This window comes from Frieseomelitta varia, unplaced genomic scaffold, assembly GCF_011392965.1.
Source record: "Frieseomelitta varia isolate USP_RPSP 00005682 unplaced genomic scaffold, Fvar_1.2 scaffold_589, whole genome shotgun sequence".
NCBI classification, from domain to species: Eukaryota; Metazoa; Arthropoda; class Insecta; order Hymenoptera; family Apidae; genus Frieseomelitta; species Frieseomelitta varia.
The window spans coordinates 18,890-32,598 of NW_025110355.1; the positions used below are offsets into that span (position 1 = coordinate 18,890).

At 33.0% G+C, this 13,709-nt stretch overlaps 1 long non-coding RNA gene across 1 annotated transcript in view; it reads left to right on the top strand.

Moving 5' to 3' along the window:
• The window catches only part of LOC122534375, a 14,901-nt gene extending 12,324 nt beyond the window's left edge, over positions 1-2,577 (top strand). The window contains exon 2 of the long non-coding RNA XR_006307867.1: positions 1,721-2,577. This is a non-coding gene — a long non-coding RNA (uncharacterized LOC122534375). The remainder of the gene's footprint in view (positions 1-1,720) is intronic.
• Positions 2,578-13,709: the final 11,132 nt, after the last annotated feature.

Below are 13,709 nucleotides of genomic sequence, written 5' to 3' on the forward strand. Positions count from 1 at the left end.
TTTTTTGTTTGTAGCTCGAGCAATTCCGAAAAGACGATGAAAGCAGCGTTTCGTGTTTTCGCTTGGAGTTCACAATGAAGCTGAGTCGCCTAAGAGAGTGGAAAAGTTTTTCTTTTTCTGAACAGTTGAGTGGGCTAAATAAAAAACATAAATGACTTAATGTAATATAAAATCTTGAAGTAATTAAAGTAAATGTATTTAATAAAGGAATTTCTCTATAATTAAATATTATTTAATTATTTTAGGAGGTCATGTTATATTAATTTCAATTGATGGAGAAATTGAGCTATGAGAAAATGTTCACGAAAATGAAATAAGAAAGAAAGAAATAATTCAGAAATAATAAATATAATTATTCTAAGTTTTAATATTATTTTAATACAAAATGTTCGAATGGGCGCTTTTAACCCATCTGTCATCTACGGGATGGCAAGCGCAAATTATTAGTCAAAATTTGTATAATTACGTTTGAGCAAGGGATGATTCGTGCATTTGGATTTGTAACTGCACTTTAGAGAAATTGTCACAACTGAGAAAGCGCTTGATATGTCGGTTTGGAATTTCAGCAACGTCTCACACACAAGTATAGAACACTGATTCGACTTAAATTGCTATAAATGCTATTAATTAAAATTGAAATATATATGAATAGAAGATGTTTGAACGTCAAATTTCTTTTCTTTTCTTCAAGTGATAATCGTATATTTTTTTCAGACATTCATTCCGTGTATTTTCTTTTAGTCTTTTAAAACACTGATTCGCTTAAATTATATATATATTTCATACATTCATTTCATATATTTTCTTGTTATTATATATATATTAATATAATATTAATTGTATATATATATTCTAATATAATATATATACATTAGTATTATATTAATATATATATATATATTAATATAATATTAATTAATATTATATAGTTAATATACATTAATATATATAGTTAATATATACTATTAATTACGTAGTTAATATATGATATTAATATATACAATATATATTATATATATTAATAATTAACTATATATATTGATATATTATATATTAACATATTAATTATTAATTAATATATTAATATATTAATATATATATAGTTAATATATAATATTAATTAATATTGTATAGTTAATATATATATTAATTTTGTGATTATATATACAATTTAAACGAATCAACGTTTTAAATTTATATTGCTATATTTATACTATCAATCGTGTCGTTGCGTTTCGTAGATTTCGCCGATGAACTTAGGAGGAAATTATGCAAACATAGACAGAATATACAGCCGCAGTAGGTATGCAAAAATATACAGAGCCGCGTTGAACGTCCAAGGGAGACGAAGAGACAACTCTTGTATTTAAATTCTATATCTTCTTACGGTGGTCGTAAAAGTGGCGAGTTTGCATAAGCGTTTCCAGTTTGGTTTGGAGAACTGGCGTCGTTTGCAGGTATCTGCGCTTGCAGTTAATCCTGCGACAGCGAGAACGAGGTGCCTCGCGATACCTTTTCCGACACTTTCGAGAAAGTTCAAAGAGCGCAAACCCCTCGTTCAAATCAGCGCAGAACGTTTCGCGAAAATAATCGGAAAAGATTGGCGGAGGTAAAAGATGAAGGAAAAAGGCACGCGTGTAAATAACGATAGCGCGACCGCAGATATAGAGAGAAAGCCACGTCATCGACGCGTGAAATTCAGCGACATACTTTTTTTCAGGAAACACGGACTCGCTCCTCGCCCGCTTCTCGTGAAAACTCGGCGGTTCACCACGTTCTGTTCCAACGACGAGTTGAACATTGTTTTTCCAGAACAACGTATATATACAGGATGGGAAGAAATGTTTCACGGATGAATTCCACGAGTTTCAAGGTCAAACTTTTTTTTTTTTTTTTTTTTTTACATTTGTATTCTACTCGATCGAGGAAGGACTCGGCCATCGATTGTGTAGCCTAATCTTTTGAAAAATGGGCGAGAAAGTTCATTTAAGATTGGCGAAAATTAAATTGAGATTCGTTGACAGCGAGTGCAGTTACCAGAGGCGACTTGTGGAGAGTCTCTCTTTACGGTCCGCAGTTTCAGCTGACGTTAGCTAATCGGTTGTATTCGTCAAACGTTCTTGCCATTTTTCCTCCGGACGAGTTTTGACCTTCTGATCTACCTAACGAGTGGAGTGCGAATAGCGATGTAAATAAAAAAAAATATATATATATATTTTTTGACGTTGGAATTCAAGGTCAAGGGCAATTTCGCGAAGGTTCCTTAAATCGAGCACGACGTGGAATTCCTATGTTTCTACGATCGCCAAAGGTTAAACATTTCTTTCCCATCGTGCAACACACGAAAGTTGCCAGTCAGTGCGGCCAACCGTACGATTAGGCGTCCCCTAAACGATACATTTACCTCCGAGAAGGCAAACCGCCGGAACGATTACTCGGCGATAAATGCGACGAATCGCGTAGCAATTTACTCGTTGTACATACTATACATATTATACGTACAAGTACGTGAATATTCGATATGGCGATAAATGTTATTGTATTATTATATTTTATAATAAAACTGGAATAAACGACCAAGGTGTGCTCTATTTCCTCGACCACTCGCCGAGAATCGGATCGAACCCGTTCCAAGTGTTGTACTTGCGATTTTCTTCCGGATTCCTTTCCGAGGTAAGCATCACATACTTGTTGAAATTGCAACGTTAACTTAGAGTGTATTTATTCAGTGTTCAGTTTTGCATGCACGATCTTGATTTTTGTATCTTACTGCAGCTGTCACCTTGAAGAGCCAATATATTTTTATAACACGTATACTTTTATTGTTTGAGAAGTAGAAAATGGTTCGAATTTTGTGTCATACACTGTTCATGTATATATATATATATATACAGGGTGACCCATTTGAGTGAGGCCATCTAAATATCTTCTCGAATTGTGATACTGCAAAAAGTATTTTTCATCTGACATGATATGGCCAATGTATAACTGGAAAGAATATATTTTTCTCCAAGTTTCCATTTATTTCGGAATTTTTATATATGTATAATGATATAAATAAAAAATATATCCATATATATATTTTTTAAATAATAATTTAAAGAAATTATTATAAAATAAAAGAATTTAAAAAGATAATGATTAAATTAAATAATATATAAAATATATATCTGTATATATTATTTTTAAATAATAATTTAAAGAAATTATTATAAAATAAAAGAATTTAAAAAGATAATAATTAAATTAAATAATATACAAAATATATATCCATAAATGTATTTTTTTAAATAATGATTTAAAAAAATTATTATAAAATAAAAGAATTTAAAAAGATAATGATTAAATTGAATAACATATAAAATATATATCCATGTATATATATTTTTAAATAATAATTTTTAAAAATTATGAAATAAAATTTAAAAAGATAATGATTAAATTAAATAATATATAAAATATATATCCATGTATATATATTTTTAAATAATAATTTTAAAAAATTATGAAATAAAATTTAAAAAGATAATGATTAAATTAAATAATATATAAAATATATCCATATATATTATTTTTAAATAATAATTTAAAGAAATTATTATAAAGTAAAAGAATTTAAAAAAGATAATAATTAAATTAAATAATATACAAAATATATATCCATAAATATATTTTTTTAAATAATGATTTAAAAAAATTATTATAAAATAAAAGGATTTAAAAAGATAATGATTAAATTGAATAACATATAAAATATATATCCATGTATATATATTTTTAAATAATAATTTTAAAAAATTATGAAATAAAATTTAAAAAGATAATGTGATTAAATTAAATAATATATAAAATATATATCCATGTATATATTTTTAAATAATAATTTTAAAAAATTATGAAATAAAATTTAAAAAGATAATGATTAAATTAAATAATATATAAAATATATATCCATATATATATACATATATATATTTTTTTTTATTGTATCGTGTGGCCTGTAAAAAAAGAAAAAAAAATGTACTTTAAAATGATGCCAAAAAATTTAAATTATAATTTAAATCTCTATGGAGATCTTGGCCAGTATGTGACCTACTAAAATACACGTGTATTCTCTTCTGTCTATCGATACACGAGAAGACCCAACTACTAGACCAGTTATAAAGAAATAATTCCAATACGTCGCTAAAGACCTCGTAGTCGATGCGTACTCTAAACCCCCATATAAAAAAAAATTCCGTTCTTTGTTTTCGACTTTTTCTTCATACAGTACCACCCTCTTTCCACTTGTTATCGGGACACCCTGTATAACGCGACGGTCAGAATCATTAGTGACTTTACAGCCCACTTTTCACGCTTTGACACTCCTCTACGGTGCGTCGAATCTAATTTTATTTGATTCAAAGCGTTCGAGAAAAAATAAAAAAAAAGAAAAGAAAAGAAGAAAAAGAGGGGAACGTTGACGAATGAAATACAAACACGCGAGACACACCGGGCGAAAATGAACACGAATAAATTTGTTACGAATACAAACTGGAACGATTTTTGCTCGAGCGAATCGAATAATTAATCGATCGGGGCTGGAGGAGAGGGCGAGGACCGAAATAACGAGAGAGAATCCTGTTGTTTTCGATGCTTTGGCCAATCGAGAAACGTTCGAGCCCCAAACTAGACATTCACGCGATTAATAAACGAGATTGTTTCAGTGTTTATTCGTGTTTCTCCTCCCCCCGTTCTGGCATTCGGACGAAAGGACAACATGCCGGGTGTACAGTTTTCGCCGAACGTAGGGAAAATCGTAGCAACTGGCAGAAAAATGCGAAACGAAAGCGTCTGGGGCGAGAGAGAGAGAGAGAGAGAGAAAGAGAGAGAGAGAGAGGAGGATCGTAAATACGTCGACGAATCGACTGGGACAAAGGATCTCTTCGAGAATACCCTCGGAGTGTCGGCGAGGGGGAAAAAAAAAAAGAGCGAGCAAGGAGCTTTTCTCCCGACGTGGATGGAAACCGTCGAGAGTCCATTCCGGAGCAGGCACAAGAAGAAAAAGAAGAAGAAGAAGAAGAAGAAGAATCCCCTTTTCTCCCTCGAGCTGCTCCCTCTTCCCCACTTTCTGGTCTTCGCGATTCTTTCTCCAAACCCGTTAAACGCCGACCGATCGCCATTCTCGCCAGCTCCTTTTGTCCGACACACCAGGCGGACCACGCGGTCGAAAAAAAGCTCCCCCCCTCCGGCTCGGATTTGGATTTGAAAAAATTCGCCGTTTGTAAAGTCGGTCCCCCGTTGTTTGTCCACAATGTTTACGAATCCGACGCGACGCGTTCGTCGAGGACGGATTCCAATTAAACGCGCATCGAGAATACAGAGAAAACGAGTGGAGAGAAAAAAAGTATAGAGAGAGAGAGAGAGAGAGAGAGGAGGAGGGACAGTGACGCGCGATTCAACGAAATAATAGTTGCTCTCGATCCGAGCCCGATCAATGGGGGGGAAAACTCTTCTCGGCGGATTTCGAAGACAATGGGAAAGGGACAAATGGGGGGAAAAAAGTGCTTGCTGGTTTTCGTGGAAACCGGCGTTAGCTGGACCCCGTGGCTGGTTTATCCGCGTGACAACGCGGCAGCCAATTAATTTTCATCCGGCGGCCGGAATCGAATATCCTTTGTTTCGAACGGGAACAACGCATTGTCGCGAATTAACGGCACCCGCCGCCACTGCGTTTCCCCCCCACTCTTGGCACGTTCGAGCCGACTCGCCGCGCGTTCTCCCCCCACTCCGCTCCGCGCTGGCGTTTCGACCGAGCGTCTCAACCGAGCCGAGTTTGGCTTATGCTGGGGACGAGGCAACGAATCGACCTTGCTCCGCTAATTAATTCATTTGCCGGTAATTAGCGTTGCCGGCTCGGCGCGACGATTCAGAGAAATTGGATTCACGCTCGAGGCGCGAACTATAGTCGGGTGACAAAAAGATAGGACTGTGTCGTCTACTCGTGTATCGATAGACGGAAGAGAATACACGTGTATTTTAGTAGGTCACATATCGGTCTAGTAAAGATAGGGATTTAAATTAGAATTTAAATTTCTTGGCATCGGTGTCATTTTAAAGATCATTCTTCTTTGTTTTTTTTACAAGCCACATGATACAATAAAAAAAAATATATATATGTATATATATAAATATATATATATATATATGGATATATATTTTATATATTATTTAATTTAATCATTATCTTTTTAAATTTTTTTATTTTATAATAAATTTTTTAAATTGCTATTTAAAAATATATGTATATAGATATATATTTTATATATTATTCAATATAATTATCATCCTTTTTAAATTCTTTTATTTTATAATAATTTCTTTAAATTATTATTTAAAAATATATGTATATGGATATATATTTTGTATATTATTTAATTTAATCATTATCTTTTTAAATTTTTTTATTTTATAATAAATTTTTTAAATTGTTATTTAAAAATATATGTATATAGATATATATTTTATATATTATTTAATATAATTATTATCCTTTTTAAATTCTTTTATTTTATAATTAATATAATATATAATTTAATATAATTATTATCCTTTTTAAATTCTTTAATTTTATAATTAATATAATATATAATTTAATAATTTAAATTATAATAATTTCTTTAAATTATTATTCTTTTTAAATTATTATTTAAAGATATATGTATATGGATATATATTTTGTATATAATTTAATTTAATTATTGTCTTTTTAAATTCTTTTATTTTATAATAAATTTTTTAAATTGTTATTTAAAAATATATGTATATGGATATATATTTTGTATATTATTTAATGTAATTATTATCTTTTTAAATTCTTTTATTTTATAATAATTTCTTTAAATTATTATTTATATATATATATATATATATATATATATATATATATATATAACATTTAATTTAATCATTATCTTTTTAAATTTCTCTATTTTATAATAATTTCTTTAAATTATTACTTACGTAGTTGATAACGTTTTTTTGTTGTTTCTGGCAGTTTGGAGCGGTATTTTGGTTTAATCCGTATTTACTTCCCATGTTTCGGTATTTTCTGCATTCATACAGCAGGTGTTGGATGTTGCAGAAAGGTAGTTCTGTTTTGCTTAGCAGGTATTCGTGCGTGATCTTGGAGCGTCCGATTTTAAAGTCTAGTCATAGCTATCCTTTCTTTTCTGCTTATATTATTGCTTGGTATTTTTTGGTAGAAACTTTTGGTGTGCTATGTCGTGTATTTTAGTTCTATTTAGTCGTAGTCCAAATTCTGTTCCATTCTTCTCTTTCCGCTTTGGTTGTTGAAGCTAGTAGATCTTGGTGTAGGATTGGAATGTTAGCTTCTTTTGTTCGATCTGTTGTTGATTCTCTTTGGCAAAGAACGGAATTGTTTTGCGACATTGCAAGAAAACTTGGCAATAAATTTTCTTTCTTAAAGCTGGCCATCGTTATTTGCATGCAAAAACATTAATCAAGAAAATTATTATTATTCCACGATTTTTTTTTTTTATAACGTCCGTGCGAAGAGAAAAGAATTTACCAGAAGGAGGACCAATGACCGTTCGAGCGGACATTTTTCCACAGAGCGTCTTGTCACGATACAGTCTCGTAGACAGTGGCGTAGATCTGTCGAGCGTCGTTCGGCTCGAGGCTACAACTTCCGGTTGCGATGTATATATATATCGGGGGGGCGGGGCCCTCCTTTCTCGGCCCGGACGATAAATTTCTCCCCCCAGGCTGCAAGCGTGGAAAAAGCACGTCGAACGAAAGAATCGTTCCCCGGCTGACGCGCGGCGATACATTCAAAAAAATTGCCGCCGCGATAAGGAGCAACCAGGCTCGGGGAGAAAGGACGACATAAACGAGCGAACGCAGACGAACGTCGATGGCTGCCTGCTTCCTCGGTCAAACGCCCCGCGAGTTTTGTCGTCGGTTATCTTCGTTGAACGTCAATTTCCTTGAAAACAAGGCGCAGTTTTACCAACCGGAAACCGATGACACTAACACTGGTCTTGTATGTCTGGGACAACGTGAATTTGTTATTATGCAGTAGGTATTGTCTGCAACTGATAAGCTGAGGTGTATGACCATGTTTAATGGTCACCGGTGATCCCCACGGCGCTGAAATGAGTTTCTTCGCCAATTTTCACTTATTTTTTTTATATTACAATATTTTTATATTGTATATGTATTTTATAATTTTTTTTGCAATATTTTTACGACAGTGATAGTGAAATTGAGGCTGCATTTCTTTACAATAAAAATATTTTTATATTATATTTTTATATTATTTAAATATTTTTATATTATATTTTTATATTATTTAAATATTTTTATATTATATTTTTATATTATTTAAATATTTTTATATTATATTTTTATATTATTTAAATATTTTTATATTATATTTTTATATTATTTAAATATTTTTATATTATATTTTTATATTATTTAAATATTTTTATATTATATTATATTATATTTTTATATTATATATATTTTACAATTTTTTTTACAATATTTTTACGACAGTAGTAGTGAAATTGAGGGTCACATTTCTTCACAATATACAATATTTTTGTATCATATATATATTTTATAATTTTTTTTACAACATTTTTACGACAATAATAGTGAAATTGAGGTTGCATTTCTTTACAATAAAAATACTTTTATATTATATTTTATATCATATTATATTATATTTTACAATTTTTTTTTACAATATTTTTATATTATATTTTGTATATTATTTAAATATTTTTATATTATATATATTTTACAATGTTTTTTTACAATATTTTTACAACAGTAGCAGTGAAATTGAGGGTTGCATTTCTTCACAATATACAATATTTTTGTATCATATATATATATATATATTTTACAATATTTTTATATTATCTTTTATAATATATTATATTTTTATATTATATATATTTTACAATGTTTTCTACTATATTGAAATTGAGGATCGCATTTCTTTACATACGATCCTATAGAGAGAACTCTCAACATTTACTCGAATTATATTAGTTTTTACTAATATTGGTAATGGCATTCAACGTGTAATTTTCCAGAGACAAAGATCGGTCTTTTTTTCCGTTCGCGCGATAAGTTTTCCCCCTCGGCTTGTAAAATATCGGGACTCGACGATTAGTTTGATCGATCGACGCGAATGTGAGGAGAACAGGCGTGGCTGCAGCCTGTTTTGCCCTTCAGATTAACCCTTTCGCAGATCATATTCAGCTTTTTGCATCGTGAATTAACCCAGATCGGGTTCGCCTTCTTGCAAATCGAATTCGCCCTTTGACGCAGGTCAAATTCACCCTTCTGCGAATCTAAGCTCTTTTTTTACAAATTCGTTCCCCTCGAGCAAAGTTATCGCTTCCAAATAAAAAAAATATGTATGTAACATTCAAATAAAAAAAACATATATGTAATAACAAAATATGTAACATTCAAATAAAAAAAAAATGCAAAATATGTAACATTAACAAAATAATAACAAAATATGTAAAATATGTAACATTCAAATAAAAAAAAAAAAATGTATGCAATAACATTCGAATAAAAGAATAGCATAATATTACGCGAAGTGAATATAAAATACAAGCTTGAACGGTCAGATATCAAACTACAGAATGTGTTTGCGATTTAAAATGAAGTTGGTCACATTTGTTGTGTCCATCTATTAGAAAAACACATGCAATTACTTTTTAGCCAAGTCATGCAACAATTATCTGTAGAAGCGATTGTTGCAACCGAATGATTAATACAATAATTGATACAATAATGATTAATACAACATCCGCAAAATGTTCATGGTACGAAGGATCGGGCAAAATATCCCTCGCGAGATTTAATTTTTGAAAACGGGGCTCTCTCAATGGTCTTTGTAGAAATAATAAAATCTATTACTTCACTTTTGAATCGCCCACGAAAAACGAATTAACAACATCAATCGTAAACGTTTGACGATTCCAAAAATCGGAAATGAATGTCTCTCGCGCAGAATTTGATTTTTCAAAGAAAGAAAAAAAAAAAAAGCTCCTTTTCAACGTGGTTCAGTTCATAGAAATAACAAAGCGTGTTCACTTCTGCCTCGCTCGCAGGTCATTCGAAAAAGTGAATTCTTGATCCGCAAGAGGGTGAAAAACTTTTTCATCTGAGTTAGTGGATTCGTAGCGCGTAAGTTGCATCGCGAACTAAGAGCGGGGGCTGGCCTCGATATCGAATGCCTCCGGGACAATCCAGCGTCCCTGTTTTATTCGGTGATAAGTTTGGTGGCGGTCCATGAGCCATTCTTGCGCAAAAGGTATACATCCATGTATCTTCATATCGTCGGCGAGAGATCCCTTTTCGTCGCGAGCGAGTTAACAGCTTTTCCTTCCTCTCGCTCGGTTTACCTGAGCCGCTGGCACACGTGTCGTACACACGTTCCTCGAGCCACGTCTGCGAGGCAACCTCTTTGATCCTCTTTCGAGGCAGCTATCGCTTGCTTTAAGCTCCCCCTTTCTCGGCCTTTCCATTTATTTATGATTCTTCCCGCGGATAAGACGGATGCGAGCGCCACGCACGTAATCGAACGTGCAGACTTTGGTTATCGAAAAGCATCCCGCTTTGACGCATTGCTGACCGCGTTCACGCGTTTGCACTTGCAATTGGCTGTTTTAATTTTTACAGTATTGTGTTCGACCGTGTTTACTTTATTATGAAAAAATTATACTTTTACTGACGTGTTTACTTTATTATAAAAAAAAATTACTTTTACTGACGTGTTTACTTTATTATAGAAAAATTACCTTTACTGACATTTAGGTTTTCGTCGCGATCTCAGTGTTAGGAGAATTTCAGTCGCGGCGTCGAGTTTCAGGGCAACTAAAAGACCAGAGAAATTTAGAAAAAAATAGTCACTGGTATAAAAAAAAAAAAAAAAACAAAACGTGTTTAGATTATACTGTTCAAGAGGAAATCGCAGCGAAAGCAAATGTATTTGCAAAACCTGTTGTATGCCATTGCACGCAGACGATTGCTGTACAATTTATCACGCGAAAAGAAATTACTAAAATACAATATGTACAAGAGATGCACAAAGTTTCGTTTAAAGTTCCCGTACAAATAAAGTACAAATTCAAATGTATATAAATGTATATAAATTCAAAGTATAATAAACAAATAAAGTATAATATACTAATATATAATACTAATTACTAATATAAAGTATTTAGTATAATTACTAATTACTAATATAAAGTATAAGTATATATTATACTTTAAAGTATAATATAAGGTATTAAATTCTGTACGAACAAAGTACATTGAAGTTTATCAATTACAAAATAATAATAGCCAGTGAAGTGGGATAGCTTCTGCGTCAAATTGCCGGTCAACAATGTGTTGCGAAAGCAAAGAGGGAAGTATAAAAAAAAGGGACGACGAACGTGGCACAGTATCGAGTATCGATGTTAATTCAACGAATAGGGAGAGAAATCCAGCGAGGAGAAGGAAGATTTAGCGCGGGGGGCGCGACGGAGGTCACGTGCACCCGTGTACATTTCGCAACCTGCACGTATGGACTGCACTTCCGGCCGAATGCGGTGAACCGTTCGTTAAATCACGGCAAGGAAACGGTTTTCAACTGGGAACATCCTGAAATCGCAGAAAATCATCCGAGATCGTATCGACGTGCCCGGAGCGGAGTTTCTCTGGCGAGTTTCCGACTCGCCGGTTTCCAGGAGAAATCGCGAAGATTAACACTAAACTGTCGTTAATCGGGTCACTTTGCAAAATGTGATCGTCAATTTAACCTCTTCGGGAACAAAATTTTAACTTTGGTCGTAACAAAGAAATTCAACTTGATTGCGCTTTATCTTTGGTGAATGAAGAAAATGACATACAGGAAAATTAAGTTTTTCACACTTTAGAAGAAAATGTTCAACAAATAATTATTTTTGTAACAACTTTACGAATGGAAATAGCTTTCTTGCAGGACTTACTTAATTAACTGTTCACGTGACTATGAGTATGACGAGGTTAAATGAACGAAACAACTTTTTAGAGAAAAATTAGATTTCTTTGTTTCTTTGTTTCTCTTTTTAACAAGAGTCAGACGAACGAAAGAATGCAGAATTTTTAAACTGAATTTTTATGTCGCTTGACAAGACATTTAGTATTAATCCTTTTGATATTAACGACGTACTATACTATATTACATACTATACCATACTGTACTATACTATATACATACTATACCATACTGTACTATACTATATACACACTATACCGTACTATACTATATACATAATATACCATACTGTACTGTACTATATACATAATATACCATACTGTACTGTACTATATACATACTATACCATACTGTACAATACTATATACATACTATACCATACTGTACTGTACTAAATACATACTATACTCTATACATACTATATCATACTATACTATACTCTATACATATTATACCATACTCTACTATACTATATAGATACTATACTACATAGTATACTGACTATAGTCATCCATAAAGAATTCATATCAATTCATAACTTACAATTAGACTGAGCTGAGCATAATTGTTATCTCCTTGATTACGAGATCTCAGATGTTTGATTTGGTACAATACAATTATTAAAATTATACGATGGGAGCAGTTGATAAAAGTAACATGGTCACAGGTGGTCCAAGTTAGGTTAGATGTCGAATCTATAAAGTGGTTTACGTTAGGTTAGGTATCGAATCTACAAGGAAAACCATCAAACGGGTATAAAAAGGTTTTCCTTCGTACGTCGGACATGTCAGTTTGGAATTCATATTGTTTATAGTGGTTTAGGACATGTCAGTTTGGAATTCATATTGTTTATAGTGGTTTACTATGAATAAATTGCAAAATTCACGACGTAGGTTCACTATTGTCTAGCTCCGTTTTACGAAATATTTCGTACAAAATTATATTATTCAACAACTTTACGAATCGTTACTACTATAAAACGTGTCAAAGTACGATCTCTTCCCGCCAAATTCGTTACGTTGCACGACAAAATTTAACTAATCAAGGTTATGTTCCTTATTTGGTGGCGCTGGCGTCGCTGGTAACGTACTCGCGATTAAATTGTCCGTGGTCGATGACGAGACCCTATCGAAAGGATTAAACGTCCTTAATCTTTCCAAGCGTGCGAGACAAACGAAGCGCACGTTGCGACTGCAAACTCGAAGTTCGCTTCGAACGGTAACGACAGATCACCCTTTGTTTCCGCGTTCGAACGAGTCCGCCACGGCCTTCCTGTTGATCTTGGTCACTGTCCAACGCGAGAATGGAGTCTCGAGTTGCACGACTCGCCAAGATGGCGCACGAGTCGCTTGGTATGTACGGTGTGCGGTCTCGTAAATCTGAAAAGAAAAGAAACCATTTGTTGGCGAAGGGAAAGTGGAGGGGAGAAACTCCGATTCCTCGTGGAATCGAGCCGCGATTCGGCCGAGTTTTCCCTGTCTCACCGTCGGTGGAAACGATGCAAATCGGCGAGGCAAGGCCGGTGAAAACGGCCGATGCAAAGCGGAAGCACGACCACCGTGCCCGTACCCGAACCTCCTCGAATCGCTAAGGAGATTCTCGGCTGGAATCTACGTGCGAAGTAGCACTTGTCGTCCCAGATCTAACCGTC